The sequence below is a fragment of the Mastomys coucha genome, unplaced genomic scaffold, assembly GCF_008632895.1.
Source record: "Mastomys coucha isolate ucsf_1 unplaced genomic scaffold, UCSF_Mcou_1 pScaffold14, whole genome shotgun sequence".
Classification (NCBI taxonomy): Eukaryota; Metazoa; Chordata; class Mammalia; order Rodentia; family Muridae; genus Mastomys; species Mastomys coucha.
In genome coordinates, this window is record NW_022196896.1 from 34597272 (window position 1) to 34606418 (window position 9147).

The 9147-nt window shown below is 39.7% G+C and overlaps 1 protein-coding gene across 7 annotated transcripts in view; it reads right to left on the reverse strand.

Moving 5' to 3' along the window:
- Positions 1-9147, reverse strand: part of Rgs20 (regulator of G protein signaling 20) — a 139725-nt gene that overhangs the window by 92595 nt on the left and 37983 nt on the right. The gene's annotated exons all lie outside the window — the stretch shown is intronic.

The following is a 9147-nucleotide window of genomic DNA, read 5'->3' on the forward strand; positions in this document are numbered from 1 at the left end:
ACCAGGCTGGCCTCGAACTCAGAAATCCGCCTGCCTCTGCCTCCCAAGTGCTGGGATTAAAGGCGCACTTTATCATATTTTTAAAAATTGTTTTATTATCTCTTCTCCTTCATACATTTATTTAAATGTTCTCTTTCTTTTTTATTATTGGGCAATATTTTCTCTTTCTCCTTTAGTTCCCCCTCCCTTTCTTTCAAATAAATTTTAAGATTTATGTTATTTTATGTGTGGTGATTTGAGTAAGAATAGCTCCCATAGGCTCATATACTTGTATATTCAATCTCCAGTTGATGAATTGTTTGAAAGGATTAGTAGGTGTAACCTTGTTGGAGGAGGTGTGTCACTGCGCTGCAAGTGGTGCTGTTTGTGTTTTGATGCTAGTTCTGCTTCCTCAAGAGGGCCTGCCCTGATAAGGAGTGGATCATGCACTCAGGTGGTTGATTCCATGTCAACCCTCTCCCCATTTTAAGTGGTCAATAAAGATGGCAGAAGCTAATCGCTGGGTGAAGAATAAGGTGGGATTTCCAGGTCCCAGGAGGAAGAGGAGGAGAGAGAGAGGGAGAGGGATTCAGACCAGGCTGTGGAGCAGATAGGAAGCAGCAGTCATGCAACACTCAGGGACTTACAGTTTACAGCCTCCACAGGTGGCTGTGGAGGCTAAGGAAGACAAGGCAGGATATTCTTTGCTCAGCTATTGAGTTACCTGGCTAGTTTTAAAATATAAAGGCTGCCTAGTGTTTTCCACCCTTGGCAACTCAGGTGGGCCAGAGAAAGCTCCCTCAGCTGATGTGAGCTGTCATTCATGCTGGGGTGGTCCTTGGTGATGCAGCTGATGTGAGCTGTCATTCATGCTGGGGTGGTCCTTGGTGATGCAGCTGTCCTTGAGTCATTTCTGCTCCTGTAAGCAACCCCTCACCCATATTCCTATAAGTAACCCCAATAACACTCATGGTTCATCAAGTTGAACTTTGGTGTTACCTATACTTTGGTCTGTCATGGGGTGAGTTTGACATATGTGTTGCATCTCTCCAGGAAAAGTTTTGTTATACAACAGCAGAGACTATTATCAATGTAATTTCCCACAACTAAGTTTTAACTAAATTCTTCAGGTTCAGGGGGTAATTTTAAAATTTTATAAATGATCCAATGATTTGGCAAAATGTAAACTCATTAATTTATTCAATAACATTTTCCTTGATATCTGGTCATAGGTATAGACTTTTATATTTGAAAAACTTTTCTCAAAATCATGTTTAAATGGTACAAAGCTTAAATGTTTCAAACAATTATGTCAAAGCACAAATGCTTAAAGTAATGCATGGTCCAACACCAAAACAATGATGGATATGTGCTAGAGAACTAATGAGTCTTTAATTGCTTTCTTGAACCATGCTCTGAATACTTACTGTGATTAACTGTTATGAGTATATGTTCAGACTCAGAGGTTTGCAAGAGAATAAGTAAAAACAAATTAGAAACTCAATTTCTTTCATCCAGTGCTCATATTTTTAATCACAGAGCTATAATCTGAAGCCCAAGAGCTGCCAAGATTATGTTTCTCTAATATTTTAAAATCACAGACATGTTGCATCTTATACATAGTTATAAATTTACAAATATGTAGTATACATTTTTGAGTCCCACAGAAAACAAGTGATATAATAGAAAGATTAAATTGTATTGTGACCCAAGACAGAAGAAAAACTTAACTGAAAAGCATAAGGAGGTCAGAGATGATTGTTGAACATCAACCTGAAAAACCTGAGGAAGTTGAGTGTTCTATAGAATCAAAGATGATTAAGCAAAGTAAAATTGCTGCTATTGAAGGTTCACCAATTGAGAGTAGTAGGACTTCTTTCCTGAGGTCTCTCTTGCCTCTGAGCCTAGAAGCCATATGGAGGAGTGGAGGGAAGAGTTGAGCTGGAAACATCTAAAGTGAGACCAAGTTTCTTAAAAGGCTCCAGATCCAAACAAAACCCAGGAGAAAATTCAAGGGGCAGGAATGAACAGAATTAAGCCAGGGTTTGTTAAAACTGAAAGCAGATTCAGCCCACAAAAATCTTTTAGGCCTGGAATCATCAGTCTATTATTCCTATAGTAGATATACCTCTGGGGAAAAATTACTAGGGAAAAAAATAATACAACTTATAAATTTAAAAACAGTAGATATAGATGGATAGTTTTAATATTAAATTTAGCAGACAAGAATTAAGTGGGCAAGGCTGATGAAAAGATTAATTCCATTTTTTTTTGCATAAAAGTATCAAATAGATACACTACATTTAATGTAGAACAAAATGAATTCTAGAATTAATAAGTTGCTATTTGGTTTTGAAGAATATTAGGAATAAAAGAAGATAGGCCTAGGAAATCAAATCACAGTTAAATAGACAATCAAATTGAAGCAAGCTTGCACATGCACACATGCACACATGTACACACACAGGACCAAAGAAACACAGGACCAAGGAAAGAGAGAGACATGATGGGAGGGGAGGAAAACATCTTAGATATGTATAGTTTGGATTACAGAAACAGAAGAGAGAAGAAAAAGTAGTACAAATGGAAAATTTGAAGAGATCTTGAACAAAACAAAACCCACCATGAGATACTGAGTGAAAAACTTCCAAGGCTGGTAAGGGACATCAGTCCACAGATACAAGGAGTACAGCAAATCCAAAGCAGAAGTGCAAAGAAAAGACACCTATGTGTGGTCATATCACCGTGGCAAGCCAAAACCAAAGAAAAAAACATCATCGATGTATTTGTTTGTTTATTTTCATATAGTTCATGCTGGCATTGAACTTGGTAGGTAGTTGAGAGGACTGTGAATTTCTAATCATCCTGCATCCACCCCTCAATTGCTGGGATAACAGGCATTTGCTGTTCTCTGGCTTATGTGGTGCTGGGACCAAATCCAGGGTTTCCTACAGGTTTAGACAACGACCCTACCAGCTGAGCTACTGTGGTGGTTTGAATAAGAATGTCTCCCAGAGGCTTGGGAATTAGAACACTTGGTTTCTAGTTTATGGACCTGTTGGTAGAAGTTTGTGGGGAGGAGGTGTGCAGCCTTGCTGGAGAAAGCATGTCACTGAGAACTTTAAGAGTGTACAGCTTCTCCCTACATCCAGCTTGCACTCTGTTTTTGTGCTTGCATTTGAAGAGGCAGTTCTCAGCTTCTTGCTCCTGCCAACATGACTGCTACTTGCTGTCATGCCTCCCTACCATGATGTATTCTTATACCCCAGGAACCATAAGTCAAAATAAACTCTCTCTTGTGTGAGTTGTTTTGGTCATGGTATTTTATCACAGCAACAGAAAAGCAACTACTACAAAGGTTGGTCTCAGAGAATGGGCTGTTGCTGTGAAGAATGTGACCCGTGTTATTTAGGAAGAATATGAAGCGCTGGACTAGAAAAGCAGACACATCCACTCAAATATAGACATACATGTCTTGAAAGACACCTTGTATTAGAAATATACCAAGAACTCCTACAAATTAACAACAACAATAACAACAGATGTACACAAAAGTGAGCAAGACTTCAATGGAGAATTTTAATTTACTTTACCAAGATGGTCAAAAAATATGAAAAAATGGTCAACATTAGTAAGCAGGGGAATATGAGTGAAAGCTACAATGAGCTTGCACAGCACAGCCATCAACATGACTAACATGTTGGCAAGCAGCACCAAGTACAACGAGGTTCTCAAACATGGCATACCCTGCTAGTAGGAATATAAATTGATTTGGAGTTTGGAACAATTTGATAGTATCTACTAAGCTAAACACCCTGGACCTATCTACTAACAATTCCACCCTTGTTCACATGGCCAACAGAGATGCATCTGCCAACAGACATGGGCTAGAATGTCCACATCACTATCACTCAAAGAAACCACATACTAGAACCACCTCCAAAATCTTTCAGTAGTGGAATGGACCAATACATGGGATATCTATAAAAAGGAGCACTGGTCAGCATTGAAAAATAACTGTTGGGATACATTGTGTGAAGGTGTATCTTTGTATATTCAATTGGTAACTCTGTATTCTCAAAGAGCTACATGCTGACAGGATCTGATATTGTTACTTCCATGGTTCATCACAGATTTCATATTTTGTAAATATTTCTTCCTTTATCACCTGCCTAAGAAAATTAGAATTGCATCCGATTGGCTTTAATAAAGAGCCTATGACCAACAGCTGGGCAGGAAAAGGAAAGTGGATTTTCTGGGCAGAGAGAGGGACTCTGGGAGAAGATTGAAAGGTAAGAGATTTGCCAGGGGACCCAGAGGTAGACAGATGGACCAGAGCAGAGCAGAGAGGAGCAAAGAAGTAGAGCTGGTCACATGGCAGAGCATAGCCTAGGATTAGTCGGGATAGAGTAGGCAGGAAACTGCTAAGGCCTAAGCTTTAAAATAAGAAAAAGACTCTGTGTCATTATTTATATAGCTGGCAAGTCCATGAAAGTCTCACTATAAATAACAGTCCAGATAATGAGTGAATCTTAGAAACAGGACATAAAGTTAAGAGGCTGGTGCAGAGATTATAAACTTTTTATAGTTGATTATTTTCAATTTCTACATGAAATTGGGATTCAGCACAACTGACATAAGGGGCTATAGAAGTGATTAACTGTAGAAATGCAGAGTTAGAGAAAGCAAGATAGCATCCTAAACAGATGGGGACTGAAAACTATTCTATATTATTATCTTGAGCAGAGGTGATTTATTGCGCCCCCCAGGAGAATCTGTCAATACCTCGAGATATTTTTGATTGCCATGTCTAGGGAGGTCTTTACAGACACCCAGGGGGAGAGGTTAGGAATGATGTTGCATATTTCCCTGAAAAGTTTTACACAGAGAGAAGCTATTTGGCCAAATGCAGGGAGTCCTAAGATTGGGAGCCCTGGCCTAAGTGGCAATTAGAAGATGGCATACCTATGTTTCAGTTGAGAGCCTCTTTCTTCATAAAAAGAGTAATGTGTACAGCTTGTATATCTAAATTTCTCTTGTAAGCACTAGAAAATAGATGAAATAGTGTTTTAGGCCTGATATCTCAATACTCAGGACATCAAGCCAGGAGGCTCACAAACTTTATATTCTGTTTTTTAAAAACCCCAAATAGGATGAATAAAGAAAATATACATGTATGTTCATATTAATCTCTGTGTTGGAAATCAACTCTAGGGCTTTGGACTTGCTAGGTGAATGCCCCTTACATGCACTTTTGAACAATAGTCTAATCTTGTTTCCTTTAACACTAATTATCAACAAAACTTTACTGAAATTAAGAAATCTTCTAGTTCATTAAGTCTCATGTTCACCCCATGATCAGCCACCAGTCATTTATAGGGTCAGAACAGAACATGATTATTTCTATTGCCTTTGAATCTGGCCATACAGCCCTAAAGGAGTTACATGTGTTTCATATTTGAAGCTGGTGTAGTTTAGTGATGATCACAGATGGATATCTGAGGCCTTGTGTGTTCATCCCAAGCATGAAAATACATGTAACTTCAGCCCCCCCCACATACACACACACACCTCACTCAGTGCCAGCCAGGTGTTAGGTACCTCTGCTGTAGCAGTACAAGATATGTGATCTAACTCTGAGCTCTTTACTCTGGGGCATAAGGAAGAGACAAGCTAGATCCCAGGCCTTCGAGTCCTCACTGTTAGACAGAGAAGCACAGGACACCACCCAGATCAGATCCTCATCAGGTCAAATTGCTGTATAATTTTGCATCAGATGCCTTGGTCTTAAATACATATAGTAACATGGGTTTGAATGGATTTTACAATTTAGGGTTAAATTTATATAACTACAAACCAGGATGGTTAGCTGACTTTAATAACTTGGGAGATAACTCAGGTGAAATAGTACTGCAGGGGCAATGTAGCACCTCACTCACATTCACAAATGATCTCCAGTACAAGTAGAATCGAAGCAGCAGACTAGAACCAAGGTCCTCTATTTTGCAAGTTCCTAATAATGGAATATCACCTTGAACATTCCACCTGGAAGGCCATCAGAGCTGATTATGAATGGTCTCTGCTAGAGCCTGCTCAATTGTACTAGGACTCCTGCAGCTATGTCTAAACTCTCAAACTCTCAGCTCAAGGTAACATTCAGGGAACATCTCAGAAACTGCTGGTAGTCAGTGACTCACACACTTATTGTACTGAATGCTAAACTGTGACTCACAGTGAATCTATTTGCTGTTGAATGGCACCGTGCTTATTTGAATAGAAGCTCACATTGTGAGTCACTTGGTGGTGCCCTAAAAACCATCCTTCAGATTTCTACTTGGACAGTGATTCACATGATAATCGCGCTGCAACCTGACTTGACTGACACATGTCATTTCAAAATTCCTGTCTGTAGAACAGGCTTGGGGTTAGTTTAGAAAGTTACTTCCTGCTAAATGCCCAATATTTCTAAGAACATATAGGCCCCCCTGAGACTCAAAATCAAGGGTAACATATCCGTTCAGCTTACATACAATAGAGAACCATGGTCCCCTTCTCCAAGGATGCAGCACAATTCCTAGAAATACTTTCCTCAGAAAATACCCTGCTCCTTAAAATAACCCTGTAAGGGAAGACACAACCCTGCCCCATAGCTGCTCAGCTGTTCCTGTGATGGCTGCTCCTTTAAGCTGTCCTTCACATCTTCCTCATGGACAGTGAATATGGTTCCATAGATAGACTTGAATATTCAAGTGAGACATACAGTAAGATTTTAAGAACTGGAATGTGACATCCCTAGCTAAGTTCCTTTATTCAAATAGGCAAGATTTTTTCTTTAACTTGCCAGTCCATAAAAAGAATAGAAGTCTCCTGTGTGAGTTTAAAAAGCTTTCCTAAAAGGCTTTCTCAGACAAGCAGGAAAGAGATTTTTAAAATGTAAGAGAAGCTTCCAAATGATTCCTAATATAAAACTTCTCAAAGGTATTAATAGAATATGCAACTGAATGCACACCCTCATGGGACCTTAACTCTGAAGCTAATGTGGTCTCTGCTTGTCCTGAGACCTTTGTGGTCATGCCTTTATAATACCAAATACCATGGCAACAAAAACCTGTCTTTCTCGGTGTTGAAGCTGACACATACTGTATAGTTCATCCTTCTATGTATATCCTAGCCTCTCGGTTGTGAAAGGGGTCACAGATCCTCAGTGTAGTTTGTCATAGCTATGAGGAAAGAGTCAGAATTCTAATCTTCCTTCAGCCCCTCAGTAGCTGAAATCCTAAACTCTGAATGTTTCCTCATTTGTAAAATAAAGAAGGTTGAATACGTAATTAGGTTATCATAATCATACTATGTTTTATATGATAACTAGCTTTTGGGGGTGAATTGTTTAGTGTTCTTCAAAATGTTAGCCTGTCTATTCATATAGTAAGTCACCAAACTTTTTAAAATAAAAGATCAAGTATCTCATTTCAGTATTTATATTGGCTATTTTATAAATACCATGATTTAATGTGTAATTCTTTAAATGTATATTTGTATAACAAAGGGAATTCTTTTTCTTATTGTTTGAGACAAGGTCTCATGTAGCCTAGGCTGGCTCTGAATTTGCTGCGTAAGGGAGAATGCCTTGAGCTTCTGATCCTCTTGTGTGCTGGCATTGACTTCATGGACACTATGGGAGTTTGCACAGTGCTTGTGCTGGAACCTGGGGCTGGAACCTGGGGCTGGAACCTGGGGCTGGAACCTGGGGCTGGAACCTGGGGCTTTGTGCATTTAGACAAGTGCTCTATCAAGATATATGTCTAGCCCCCATAAACCCAACTCTTTTTAAGCATTTATTTATTACTATCGGGAGCTTGCTTTTTTGGTTGGTTGGTTTTGTGCCTGGTGTATTGGAGGGATGCTGAAGACATGGATCATGCAGAGGTCAGAGGACAGGTTTGTGGAATCGGTTCTCTATTTCCACATTTACCTGTGCTTTTGGGTGCCTGCATTTAAATTCAGGTCCTCAGGCTTGCATACTAAGCGCTTTACCTGTTGTAACATTTCACCAAATCCAACTCTTTTTAAAGAGAAACCTTCTCTTCAAATTATGTTAATTTGAATTAACATGCAAATATTTCTTAATTATCCACAACGAAAGGGTCGAGGGATAGAGAAATGAACTGCATTTAAATTTATGAATTGAGAGAAAACATTTACTGCTTCATGATTTGGACAATGAAACCCTTTTTAGTGTGTAAACATACTGTTTATAGCATACCAAAATAGGCATCATGCTCCTGATCTTTATATTCTTTTCTCTTTTTTTAACATTTCTTTTTGTTTTTTGTTTTGTTTTGTTTTTGTTTTTGTTTTTGTTTTTGTTTTGAGACGGGGTTTTTCTGTATAGCCCTGGCTGTCCTGGAACTCACTCTGTAGACCAGGCTGGCCTCGAGCTCAGAAATCTGCCTGCCTCTGCCTCCCTAAAGGCATGCGCCACCACCACTCAGCTATATTCTTTTCTTTTTTTGAGAAAGAATGACAATATGTAGCTCACTTGACTTCAAATTCTGTATTTTTCTTCCCTAGCCTTAGGAGAGCTGGGGCTAGTAATGTATGCATTCTTATATGTTCATATGGCTTTAGATTTTGAACTCGACTAGGCCAATGTTGCACAATATAATTACAGTATAAACAGCTTTTATAAAGATGTTTTTAAATTTTTATATTTATGCATGAGTGCCTGCTTGTTCACAAGCGTGCCAAGTGCCTGGGGAGGCAAGAAGAGGATACTGGATCCCCTAGAACTAAGGCTACAGGTTGTTGAGAGTACATTCTTTTAACCCATGAGCTGTCTGTCCAGCAGTTTGACTAGTTTTTGCATAGCAGGAGCCCAGAAATTGTGCTGTATTAACCTACAGTGGCGACTGGCCGCCAAGGCCATCCAGCCAGCTATTTGGCCTCGAGGTCTTGGAAACCCACAAGAGGATGGCCTGGAACAGTCTCAGGAAAGGAAGAGGGATTTCCTTTCCAGCATTCTTAGTCAGGACAGAAACCCTCCTGCACCACCACTTTCTTCGCCTTCGCGCTGTGGCGCTGCTCTCCACCTGGGGGCGCAGAGGCAGCAGTTGCTACTGCGGGAACCCCCTTGCCCGCTTAAGCCCGGCCTCAAACATGCTTTCACCC